General features: G+C 37.5%; 1 long non-coding RNA gene across 1 annotated transcript in view; it reads left to right on the forward strand.

Annotated features, from left to right (window-relative positions):
- LOC121401433 overlaps positions 1-14,421 on the forward strand; it is a 216,479-nt gene that overhangs the window by 140,031 nt on the left and 62,027 nt on the right. The gene's annotated exons all lie outside the window — the stretch shown is intronic.

Below are 14,421 nucleotides of genomic sequence, written 5' to 3' on the forward strand. Positions count from 1 at the left end.
AGTGATTTGATTTAATAATCAAGTTCATCATTTCTTTGCCAAATCCTGACTCAGAGCCTAATAATTAGGGGGGGGGGAACTGACCCTGTTATAAAAAGTGAGAACTGTTATAACAGGTGGCTTTATTTATCACATTATAATTTTCAACAAGTGAATAAATCTGGCTGGCGCAAATTCGCGGCAAATTCCCACGTCAAAAATTTTGGACGATCGTCCGAAAAATCACACGCATTAAAACGACAGCGCATCAACAATATTTGGACACCCATTGACTTTAAAGCCGGCATCAAGATTGACGTGGGAGTCACTTCGGGTTTCGCAAATGTCACGCAACTTTCATGGGAAATTCATTTTTTGGCAAATCAAACCGGGTGAAATTCGCCCATCACTAGTACTAACCACAAAATCAGAAGAAGGGCCACTCGTAGAGTTATGTATTGCTGTTTTGGACATTCTATGAACAGATCAATGTGAGCAGAAAGCAAAGATATAGCCCCTTTTTAACAGAACTAGATCTAAAATTGTGCTTTAAATTGAGGAAAATTCACGCCTGCCTATTCATAGATTGATATTTGCAGTTAATGCGTTCAGCTTCTCACCTCTTATTTTGTAAGCACATACTCATACTGGCAAATATTTATGAATTTTTACCCTAGTTGCCTCTAGTTGACTATCTCTTTTCCTTCAAATTTTACTCCCAGTATCACCAGTCTGAATGCTCAGCACCTGTGGTTTTCCAGATAAGGGATCTTTCTGTAATTTGGATCTCCATACCTTGTCTACTCAACAATGATGTAAACATAAAATAAACCCAATAGGTTGGTTTTGCTTCCAATAAGGATTAATTATATCTTAGTTTGGATAAAGTACAAGCTACTTTTTTTATTATTATAGAGAAAAAGGAAATTATTTTTTAAAATGTTATTATATTATTTGTCCAAAATAGAGTCTATGGGAGATGGCTGTCCCATAATTCGGAGCTTTCTGGATAACGAGTTTCTATGTTGTTCTTTGCCCTACGGGGTATTTTGGTTTCATTCCACACTCCAAAATATTCATGCAGGTTAATTGGCTCCAAATAAAAGTGACTACAATGTGTGTGAACGTCATAGGGAACTTACACTGTAACTTCACTGGGGCAGGGACTGATGTGAATGCTGAATCTTCATAAAGTCATGGTATATAAAGTACAGTAAATAAAAAAAATATCTAGTAAGCATTGTCAGCGTCCACGCCCTTAAGTTTCAAATACATCTACAGTTACCTCAGTAGCTTAGTCTTCCAGATGAACACCTAATATCTTTGTTTCAGTGTCCAAGGATTTAAAAGGATTATATTAATTTTCTAGCTGCTTTTTTTTTTTTTCCATAGTTTATTTCAGTAGCAAACTCAGCTGCTAGGGCTTTGAAACCTAACTTCAAAGCCGTTAAACCTTTTAGTGCTGGAGGGATAAGACGGATGGAAGGATTAGTGGCCATATTTGCTGTAAGTGTTGCTCTTCCGTAAGACCCATTCTGGTGCCGGAAGATCTTTTGTGTCTGTTCATTTGAATGGCCCATGACTCGTGTTTCTTGAAGCTGTTCTTCTAATAAATATGTTCATCTTGGCAAATATTGCCATGATATGTATTTCAATTATTATGTACACGTATTTCTAAACCTTCAACATTTTGTGATATGATAGAAATGTTCTTGTTGGCAAGAAACATTGATATGAAAAGCCTGCTGACAACCCTAAGCCCTCGCTGGCCTTCCTCTTCTTCCCAAACCATACCAGTGTCGTCAGACTGCAACTTTAGTTTTTTATTGCTGAAAAATGCAGCCCCTATCTTGAACTGCCGCGGGTCCTATTCAATGTGATCTTCATCACAGGAGCATGCATGGTTGAAGCTGTTCAGGATGACCTAAAGTGATAGCTGCTGTTTGGTGAATCCCCAGTAGTGTGGTTCAGGCCTGGACTGGGAGTCAAAATAGGCCCTGCCATTCCAAGTACACAGAGGCCCAAACAGCCCCCTACCAGCCCAAACAGCCCCTACCAGCCCACTATATGGTAACTTTCTATGGAACCATACAGCAGCCCCTCTGTGTAGCAGAGTAAAATCAGGGTATCTACATTAAAGGAGAACGATCATGAGCATTGATTTGATATAATTCATTATGGAACGTGTATGGATTGCTTTAAATACAACCTAAGAAACATTCTAAAGCTTTCTACAGATATCAAGGATTATTTCCTCTTTTTACCTTGCTCTCCTTCCACGTTTAGAACCCCCATATTATATTTTTCAGAGGACCAGAAAACATTGAGTAAAATCCAGGAAAATGTACACTTAGGGAAATACATTATCCAATATAAATTGGTAGGGCCCCAAAACACTTTAAATTAAGTCATGTTAAACTGACCGTTGACTGTGTAAACAGCTGAAATATGAAAATGCCTTGCACTGACAAACATTTGGGGCTGATTTATGACCACTAGTGATGGGTGAATTTGTCCTCCTGTTTCGCTTTGCCGCGAAATGAGTAAAAGATTTGCGAAACGCAAAGTTGACGCCGGTGCACATTAAAGTCAATGGGCTTCCGTTAAGCAGAATTTTCGCTGCAAATTTGCGAATTTTTCGCCGGCAGCAAAATGTGAAAATTCACAGCAAATTCACTCCTGGCGAATAAATTAGCCCATCACTGGTGACCACAGCTTCTAAATTGCACCATTGCAATTCTATGCAGCAAACCAATCAGATCTTTGCTTTCATTTTCTAACTTGTTGAAGACTGTTAATTGCTAATTATTGACTGGTTGCAATTGGCAACACTTGTACAATGTAGCACCTATGTTGAGCACATCCTTTAATAAAATAAATATTCACAATTATGTATGAAGTCTATGTGGGAGAGAAGACTCCATTGTTTATTTTATCTTCCAGTGCAAGGAAAAACTTTCTACAATAAATTATACCTAAGTAGCCACTCACACCTGCTTTTTGTTAAGGATGAGTTCACTGTCAGAGGGTAATTCGATTACATTGATTTATACTACTGGTTACAATGACTGAGCATTGGCTCAACGGAAATTTACAGGAAAGCTAGGAAAGCTGCTGGCCTCAACAGATTTCCTTTTATGCAGGTAGTTGAGTATTGTACTTATATGGGATATTTAATTTAAATATTTTAATAACTTTAATATTTTGCCAACGTTCCTCTATTTCAAGTTAGCGTGTTGTAAAACCATAATATAATTTAGAAAAAGGTCATGTGAAAATACATTGTAATTGCTAAAAAGATAATATGATTCATTTATGAACATTGGTGCAGAGCAGACCTTAGCAACTCAAAATGTTGTTTTCATTTTCTAACTTGCAGTTCTGTTCAAAGCTAATTACAGATTGATTGCTAATTGGTTAGCACATATGTTAGTAAATGAGGCTTTCTGTTTTGCAAAATTATGAAATAGTGATAGGTGAAATGTCCCGTTTCGCTTAGCCAAAAAATTAGCGAAACTGAGAAAAATTCACAAAACATGAATCTTGACACCCGCGTCACTTCTGATGCTTGCGTCAATTTTGGGTGTCCAAATAATGTTGACACGCATTTGACACAAGTGACTTTTCCAACGCGTGTTCAAAATTTTTTGATTCACCAGCGAATTTTCGTTGCAGTTTTGCAAATTTATTTGCCGGCGCCAAAACACGGAAATTCGCTGTGAATTTGCACCTGCCCAATTTATTCGCCCCATCTCTAGAATGAAATGATTACATTAAATTTACCCTTGTATCTCTGAATGTCTAGTGTCTCATGCAACATGCCACTTTTATTGCAAGACAAGGATGGGCTGATTTTAACAGATGATATCGATTTCAAGGATCTTTTATATATATCATTTCTAAGGATATATTTTATAGGTATTCAGGTTTGTCTTATGTAGAAAAATATGTGTATCTATAAATAAATATATATGTATCATATGTATTTGTGTGTCTGTGTAATAAGAAATGGTGCACTTAAGGAGCTTAAAATATAGAAAAATACAAATGTTTATTGGGTAACCGTCCCTTTTTTCTCAAGAAGGGTGCATGGACATATATATTTATAATAATAAGTAGGGACCAGGACCCCTATCAAATTCCATAGCATTGTGCATCTGACATTTATTTCTATACAGTGAAACCTTAATTTTACATCCCTCGTTTTACATTGTTGTTTTGTGGTTCCACCAATATATTATGCATAATACATTTCCCCGATTTTACATTTTCCTGGATTTTACACCATTTTTTCTGGTCCCCCGAAAAACATAAAATGGGGGTTCTACTGTACCTGTAAATATTTACTGGAATGAAATTATTGCTGTAAGGAAAAGTTATGAAAAACTATTTCTTGTAGCCTAAATGTTTTTCTCTTTCCACATTTTATTTATGAGATCACATCACATGTTTTGTTTTAACCACAAGTACTATTCAGTAATCTGCACCAAATATCAACTTCCTAGCTGCATTCAGGGTTTTAATCTCCTGCAGAAGAAGAATAGTTGTTCCGCTATTGCAGAAAGAGAATTACCCAAATTCAACAACCATTCCAGTGGGACACAGGGACACAAAAGGGCCTATTCTGAGTGCAATGCAAATGCTAATTGATGCAATTTGCACAAGTGTTGTCCTCCATGGATCTATACAAAAACTGTTTAGAAGTTTAAAAGGCAAAGAGATCAATTCACATTGTTGTATCCTGTCGCTTGTTTTTCAAGGTACTCGGAGCAGGCAATGTACTGTATATTTGCGCATCACTTGCTAATCTTGCCTTATCTGAGAATATGCATTTCATCTGTTGTACATAGTAATACCCCAAAACAAGTTCAGATGAATACAAAGGAATTTTAGTCATCTAGCCCAAAATAATTATTATCCTTAAAAACCTTACAAATGTATAAAAAAAATAGATATGATTTAAATTGGACACAGAAACTATATTCTTATTATATAATGAGTATATTTCATTGTGACATTAATGTTTCTAGTTCCACTGTATAAAACAAGGGAGTTTGATGTGAGCTAGATTTCCTTTAGGTTTATGCAGTGGTATGATTTATCTTAAAGTTTTGCATATTTCAAAGTGTATAATTCCAAGTATCCAGGCACAAACAGTTCAGCCATTAAATGCTCTAAGTCAGGGTTCCCCAACCTTTTCCACCCATGAGCCCCACTCAAGTATAAAATAATGTTGCAGAGCAACACAAGCATGCAAAATGTTCCTGGGGGTGCCACATAAGGGCTGTGATTGAGTATTGGTAGCCCCTTTGTGGACTTGCAGCTAACAAGAGTCTCTGTTTGGCTGTTTTCTTGTTTATGCAACTAAAGCTTGCCTTTAAGCCAGGAATTTAAAAAGAAGCACCTGCTTGGTGGCTACTGGGAGCAACATCCATGGGGTCAAAGAGCATCATGTTGCTCACAAGCTACTGGTTGGGGATCACTGCTCTAAGTACTCAGAGGAATACAAGGCACATTCAAGCTTTATTATACTACTGGTTTTGAACCCCTAAGCATTCTATATCAACTTAGGTGCCTGAAACATGTTAGTCATTTTCTTCCGGCACCTATTATTATAAAAATGTGTCAGAAATCTAATTTGATGGTCCATAGCGAGCATGGATTGACTGCAGGCCCGAACTGGCAATCTGTGGGTTCTGGCAAATGCCAGCGGGGCTACCGTACGATGCCATAGAAAGTCATTATTTAGTTGGCTGGTTGAGGGTTGTTTGGGCCTCTATGTACTTTGACTCCCGGTCCAGACCTGATTGACTGGGTGAACAAGTGCTTTACCTAAGAGCTGTTCAACAGCTGATTAATCATTCAATGTACCACATGGCAGGTCAGATTATTGTAAAAAAAAAAAAAAAAAATGACATGATTCAAAACATGTCTAGGGTTTCCTAAATTGGACTGGGTGCGATCAGACTCTTGGGCATTCCAGTAGCACAAGGGTTTGCCACAACTTAAGTATACGGCTCACTGCACCTGCTGATTCTGTCTCCCTCCTCCATATTACATGGCAATGAAGCAATTTGTATGCCCCCAACCTAACTCATGACAAATGACAAAGATATCGTAACAGGAACATAAGTGCAAACACAGCATTTTTCCAATTGTGGAAATGGTCGGTTAAAGCTTTTGCTAACTGAATCTGAATCCCCATCATTTGGATCTATGGGAAAATTTGCTTGCTCCACCTTTGTGCCAAAACTAAATAACTGTTCTCCAAAAGCACACAGATGAGTTAAATATATCAATATTTAACTCAAAATAGTGCACAGCCAACAGACACTTTGGCCAAAAGAATAAATCCACATATTGGGGGGAGGGGTGGGGTTTGACATTGCCTTTGACTGTTACTAAGAGACCCAACAAATATGGTTGGGGAATCCTACGAGTTGTAGTGTATCCATAATGGAGAGTGTCCAGTTGCTCATCCATGCCCTAAACTGTGTGTCTGCTTACTCATCTGCAGTGGGTAATAACTTCAGATATAACCTTAGCACTAAGCTTTAAAAGGTATAACTGAAAATCTAATTTTTATGATCTTTTTTTCAGAACTTAATGTATTAAAGGGATCTGGAATAATATCCTGAGTGTGCAATATGTTCAGGATCATGACTACAGGCATGAAGATCACCAAGCATTATTATTATTTATATTTGGTAATGCCAAATGTTTAGGAAATAATTAAAAATTCAGGTGAACCTGTAGAATAATGTGAGCCAAGCTTTTAGAGAGAATGTAAATGAATGGGTTCAAGAGGCCATGCAGTGGAAGAGAAAGGAACAGAGACCCTGAGAAATGTTTCCTTTGTTCCAAAGAGGAAGCAGTCAATGAAGAGAGGAGGTCTGCCTTGAAGCAGAGCTAGGAGGTTATAAAAAAGAGAACATATGAGCAAACAGAATCAGTCATAAATTTGGAATGGCATCATTTGTGAGTATTAGCAACTGAAAGAAGATATTACTCTACAAACAGACATCATGTAGCAAAAATACAGAAAACAAAATACATTGGAGACAACTGGATTTACCATAGTGTTAATATTTGCATTATTATATAGTAGTTCTCAGAGTAGTTTAAATGGATTGTAAAACAAGGGCTGAGTGTGTATGCTGAGGTTTATAGGGCTTAGGAGAAAATTTTAGGAAGGGTGTCAAGGGTTCCAGAAGGACCATTGGTATGCAAAACCAAGGGAATGTTTCTAATTAACATAAAAAAGACACGAATAGTTACGTTGTGTTTGTACATTTTTTTAAAGGGTTGTTCGTAATTTTTTAAAATCAGATTGCATTAAAGCATGGAAAATGGCATTCCAGAGACAGATACTTTAGATGCTCCTTATACAAAAGTTTAAAATTCCCACCTCTTAACTGCGTTCAACCACTTATTCAAAGTGGGACAGTTCAGCCCACAGTCACTAGATGCTTACAAATCCATAACCTTAATGCCCAGCAAGGATCTCTTAGATCCAACTAACTACAGACCCATTTCCCTCATAAATGGAGATGTTAAACTTCTAGCCAGTATACTCTCGAAAAGAATAAAAGCTCTGCTAAACAGATTAAGACACCTAGATCAAGTGTATTTCATACTTGGAAGAGAGAAGAGGGATACATTAATAAAATTGATTTATTTGACCAAGAAAAATAATCAACCAACAGTATTGCTTTCCCCTGACGCTGAGAAAGCATTTGACAGAGTAAATTGGAACTTCATGTTTTCATGTATTACACCCGGATTCTGTAACAACATGTTACACTGGATCAGCTACTTATATCAATCCCCAATGCCAGAATTAGGGTTAAACAGTTTCTCACCAGCCCCATATCTATAAATAATGGCACACAATATGGGTGTCCCCTATTCCCCACGCTTTTCATATTAACACAAAATTAGATCCAATCCTCAGATCAATTAGACTATGCACATCAGTACAATGTGAGATTTACAAAATAATTCTGAGCTGAAGCTACCAATTATTATTTATGTAGTGGAAATGAAAGCACAAAATACAGAAGAAGCATAAGAATGCTTAATAATGAGCAGCCACAATCCTAACTCATTCTTCTACTACATATGAATCTATAGCAGTGCTTGCTTTACCATTAAATACTACTTGCCGCATAAATATATTAAAAATACATACATATATATTAACATACACAAACGCTGACCATAGCACAATAAATCATAGCAAACATTCATTAGACAAGTCAAAAATAACTGGTTATTGGTTGCCATGAGTTGCAGACATGCAAACTTGCCATGTGTTTGCAGTCATGCAAACTTTGACAGTATAAGGGCATCTCTGCAACATATTAAGTGAGAAATGCTTTTCACACGGTTAAACACAGAACAAAAATGTTTAAAATTTGCTTAATAAATATACATGTCGGTATATCCTCCTTGTATGCAAAGAAGTCGTTGCAAAGCAAAACCTTTTTGGTTTAATAGAATTGTTCGTATTGAGGTGGATAAGAAAAGATGTGCTTTTAAGGCTTTCAAGTTAGCTGGGACAGCCAAATCATTTATAAGGTACAAGGAGGCAAATAAATCATGCAAAGAAGCTATAAAGCAAGCTAAAATTGATATGGAAAAGGATATTGCAGCAAGCAGTAAAAAGAATCCAAAATCATTTTTAAATATGTTAATAGTAAAAAAATGAAGCAGGAAGGGGTGGGACCTTTAGTATCAGAGGGGGGTCAGCTGGTTGATGAAAACAAAATAAAAGCGCAGATTCTGAACTCATATTTTGCGTCTGTCTACACAAATGAGGAACCAGTTAATGAAGGTTTCCTTCTTAATAGTCCCAATTCTAGTAATACAACTAATGATGCATGGTTCACATATGAGGAAATTCAAAAGAGACTAGAACATGTTAAGATTAACAAAGGTCCGGGCCCAGATTGTATTCATCCCAGGGTACTTAGCGAGCTCAGTTCTGTGATTGCCAAACCTCTTTACTTAATTTTTCAGGATTCATTGAGGTCTGGCATAGTGCCGAGAAAATAGCGAATTGCTAATGTGTTGCCTCTATTCAAGAAAGGATCCCGTTCTCAGCCTCAAAACTATAAGCCAGTTAGTCTGACGTCAGTGGTAGGAAAGCTTTTCGAAGGGTTAATAAAGGATAAGATACTGGACTTTATAGCAAATCATAATACTATGAGTGTGTGCCAGCATGGCGTAATAGATCTTACCAGACTAACTCAACCTCGATTCTGGGATGGCAGTGGATGTGATTTACATTTTCTAATTGGACCGGTGTTGTTAGTGGATTACCGCAGGGCTCTGAACTAGGTCCCTTGCTTTTCAACTTGTTTATTAATGACCTGGAGGTGGGCATTGAAAATACTGTTTCTATTTTTGCAGATGATACTAAATTGTGAGGAACTATAGGTTCCATGCAGGATGCTGCCACTTTGCAGAGTGTATAAGTTGGGAAACTGGGCAGCAAACTGGAAAATGAGGTTCAATGTTGATAAATGCAAGGTTATGCACTTTGGCAAAAATAATATAAATGCAAGTTATACACTAAATGGCAGTGTGTTGGGAGTTTCCTTAAATGAGAAGGATCTAGGGTTTTTTGTAGATAACAAGTTGTCTAATTCTGGGCAGTGTCATTCTGTGGCTACTAAAGTAAATAAAGTTCTGTCTTGCATAAAAAATGGCATTAACTCAAGGGATGAAAACATAATTGTATATATAGGTCCCTGGTGAGGCCTCATCTGGAGTATGCAGTGCAGTTGTGGTCTCCAGTCCTTAAGAGGGATATAAATGAGCTGGAGAGAGTGCAGAGACTAAGTGCAACTAAATTGGTTAGAGGGATGGAAGACTTAAATTATAAGGGTAGACTGTCAAGGTTGGGGTTGTTTTCTCTGGAAAAAAGGTGCTTACGAGGGGACATGATTACACTTAACAAGTACATTAGAGGACATTATAGACAAATAGCAGGGGACCTTTTTACCCATAGAGTGGATCAACATACCAGAGGCCACCCATTTACACTAGAAGAAAAGAAATTTCATTTGAAGCAACGTAGGTGGTTCTGCACAGTCAGGACAGTGAGGTTGTGGAATGCACTGCCGGGTGATGTTGTGATGGCTGATTCAGTTAATGCCTTTAAGAATGGCTTGGATGATTTTTTGGACAGACATAATATCAAAGGCTATTGTGATACTAAACTCTATAGTTAGTATAGGTATGGGTATATAGAATTTAATTAAAAGTAGGCAGGGGTGTGTGTATGGATGCTGGGTTTTTATTTGAAGGGGTTGAACTTGATGGACTTAGTCTTTTTTAGACTGGACCAATTGTGAAATATTACATAATGGGCAAATACTCTTTTGACAGATCTTTCTAATGTCCCTAGAAATTAAGTCCCACCTTTACCCTTCATTTGGCCCCCTATAGAGCTCTAAAAGTGGCCAGACATTGAAAGATCCACTCGTTTGGTGACCTCACCACATTGAGATGGATGATATCAGGTTCATCATTAGGCCCGAGGGTCTGTCATTTGCCAGATCTCGGTCAGGTAAGCCCATGTGACGGCCCCATACATGGCCCAATAAGCTGTTTGGTCTTTACCAAGCCTGCTCTCCCAACCCTCCACATCATAACCTACCTCTGCAGAGCTGGACCAAAAAGCTTTGCCACCCAAGCCACAGGTAGCAAACTATATACAGCTTCCAGGTACAACCTAACCTGCATCTGTCATCTGTCAGAGTTAGTTGCATACACAGGTCAGCTTTTACAGGAAGAGAAAGAAGAGACAAGGAATCTCCTTTTCCCAACATGTTTGCTCTCTAGGCTAGTATTTTACACCTAGTTCCAGCGCTGTTTCTATGCAACCCTCCCAGTCAATTGGAAAAATGGAAAAAATCGTTTTTTCACTGTTGATCTTTATGATGAAGGTGCAGTTGCAAAGAAAACTAGGAGTCTATTAAGGATTCACCAGATTTGCAAACTCAGCTCACAGGTGAGCCTAGAATTTAAAAAGTTCTGGTTTAGAAGAATTAACTTTTTAGCCTCAAAACATGTAGAGCAGAATGTCATCCTTAAGGTCCAACGATCATAGAAGAATATGTGGAAATGTATAGGGTGTCAAGTGATGCCGATGTCAAGCCAAACAATTAGAAAGAAGAACTAAAACCAAACAAATAAGGTCATTATGTTGAATAACTGAAACACAAACACATTGGCAGTTGGAATTAGAGGCATTTAAAATGTAAGTGTTGATTGTTAGTCGCAGCAATAGGTTGTTAGCCTCCAATTTACATGTGAACATTTTGTCTTTGTTTTCAAGATGACAGCTAGGCTGTTTAAGAGGCATTCATGGAAAAAAGTGAATATCCCCCAGCTGTGAGCCTTTGTGCCTGTATGCCAATACTAAAAAAGTGTCTTAGGGTGGTAAGAGGTAAGAGTAAATTCTTAACCCCGTGCCTCCTCACACAGAATTATTGTTTGAATTGAAGGCTAAGTTTTGAAGTCTCTCATGCTACAAAAGTGGGGTTAAACATAGACCATTGAAAATACTGATCTTTATTTGCCCCACATTTGCGACAGAAATAATAAGGGTCAGAGGGGTAATCTATCAATGCAAATTTAGATTTAATTGTACATGAAATGCCTTTTCTTAAGAGATTTTAGTTTTAAAAGTGGAATCGGAAATTGGGTGTGCACCATGGCCCCTCTAATAACAGTCTTCTTACTGAAGGATCTATAAACCTTTGGTCCCCCAGCTATTAATGAACTTCATCTTCCAGTAGGCATAGGCAATTATGGGTGTTGCAGTTCAAAAGTTGCTGCAGTTTGTGCAGTTAAATGCATCCACGAAATTTCACCATTCTTCATTGCTTCTATGAGGGCTTTTTTGTTGCGTATCCAGAGATTATATAGTGAATACCATATACTAACCCCATATTGTGAAATATAAGGATATTATAAGGTACCAAGGAGTAATACGAACATATAAAAGCAATAGGCCGATGGCCAAATGTTTTTATACAGGTCATGGAACTCCGAGGTGATTTCCTAATATCCTCATATTTTGCAACAGGGGGTACTTTATTTATTATAATACACAAGTTACAGTGAGTTATGTGACATATGACATCACTAAGCTCCGATTATAACAGATAACATCACTAAGTACCATTTATAAGGATATCATTTACGGGATATTCATGGCTCTTGTTTATTATAAGGATATTAGACAGAGGGCAGACAAGGGAGGGCTCAAATTCCATTCATTGGTGTAGAAGGCAAGGGGCACATAATAATGACGTCTGATTTCTTTTTGTGTTTTCAATACTGCATACTTATCTGAATACAGGATAAAATTGTTATAATTCATGTTGGTTCATATGGGGAGTTACTACTGCATAATGCACACAAGCCAGAAGTGGCGTTTGACAAATTTGTAAAATGTTGTACGAACGGAAAATTCACAAAGGCAGATGTTACCGTCTCTGAATGTCTTGTAAGTCCGAAATTTTCTAAAATGTTGCACATCTTTTCGTTTTCAAAAGACAATTTGACTGACATTTTCATTTTGGAGAGCCTAACGTGTCGGAATAATTGTCTGCAAAAAAAAATAGTTTACGAGCAATTCATAAAAATGTCGTGAAAAGTGGCGCCAAAAAAATACACCCACTTCTAACAACACTATTTTCGAATTTGTCGGCTGTTACTACGACACTTTCTACGACATTTAAAAGACATTTTTTCGTTCCCGAACACTTTTGTGAATTCCCCCTATGAGTTGCATGTCATGCAATTACTCCCAAACAGATACACATGAATTTCTGTATTATTACACAATTGTCAGAGTGGGGATCCAGGGTGCACATTGCAAATGGTGTTTGCCTCAGATCCACTGGGTGCCTATCAACAGAGCCTTCTGTAGGAACCCTGGAGCAACCAAAAGGTTCAGGGTGGCAGTTGGTTCAGACTTTCATTGAATTTATAGGTGTAGCTGTGCACTATTCCTCCGATAGGAAGAATGGATACATTGGCAACCATGTGGACCTGCAGACGCATTTTATATGCAAGTAACTTAATGAATTTTATGTGTGTAGAATTGCACATGGGAAACGCATTGTGGCTTGAGGTTGAAAAGTAGGTGTGTCGGCAGAAAAGCTCTCTGTAAATGTCATCCTTTGCCCAAATAAAACAGAGCAAGGCAAAAAAAAAACCCTCTCCAGTTTGCCTCAGAACAGGGAGGCATTCTTCCTCGATCCTAAAAGGCTAAGCAGACCAGTCCCTGGATCAACTTTGTTCTAAGAGTATTAATATCAGTAACTTGGTTTTTCTTTTCTTTTTGCTAAAAAAAGACACCCAGAACGCGATACTATCTTTTGTATCTGTCAATACAATTGTTTCAGGGAGACAGTTCCACAAGAGCTGTCTGTAAAAAAAACCAAAACAAAACGTTTTCATCTAAAGATGAAACCTCCTTTCTTTAAATCTCAACGGACTGGAATAATAGAAAATGATGTCAAGATGGTACTGAATAAAGTCTATAAGCCCTAATATTAAAGTATCACCTACTGTGTACACAGTGTATTTTATTTCTTTGATCTATCTCGTAGTGGGGCTCATTTATTACAACTCCAGAAGCAAGTGCAAAGTAACAATTGTGTAATTTGTGTTTAGGATACAGGACACCTATATGGCACCCCACTGCCCGCCCTTATGAACACGATGCTAATGAAAGCAGGCAGCACCATATTTATGTGAGAAGTGCAGGTCTTTGCACTCTATTCTGTACCACAAAGACCTGTGTCTAGGATGCTGTGGTGCAGAAGTGCAAAAAAACATGCACACATTTTTTGCATATTACACCATGCCCTGCACTTGCCCTTGATTAGCTTTAGTTTAAATTTAAAAATAATATTTCCATTATATATATTCACTTAATAAGTACATACTAGATAAAAACATGACAATATGGTATGTATTAGACAGTGACTATACAGATATTAAGGGGCAGATTTATCAAGGGTCGCATTACGAAGTAGAAAAAAGTTTGAAATTCGACCATCGAATTAAAAAAATTCGAATATCGAATTCAAAGTTTTTTCAACAAATTGGCAAACCTGCGGTCAAATAAAAATCATTTGAGTCGAACGATTCGAACGATTTCATCGATCGATCGAGCGATTTTTATTCAATGTGTAAAGAAGGTCCCCATAGGCTAACATAGCACTTCGGCAGGTTTAATTTGGCAAAGTATTGAAGTCGAAGTTTTTTTAAAGAGGAAAGTACTTCGATTATCGAATGGTCGAATAGTCGAACGATTTTTACTTCGAAACGAAGTCGGCGTAAATTCGAAGTCGTAGTATCATATTCGATGGTTGAAGTATCCAAAAAATTACTTCGAAATTCGAACTTTTTGTA

Source organism: Xenopus laevis, chromosome 3L (assembly GCF_017654675.1).
Source record: "Xenopus laevis strain J_2021 chromosome 3L, Xenopus_laevis_v10.1, whole genome shotgun sequence".
NCBI lineage: Eukaryota > Metazoa > Chordata > Amphibia > Anura > Pipidae > Xenopus > Xenopus laevis.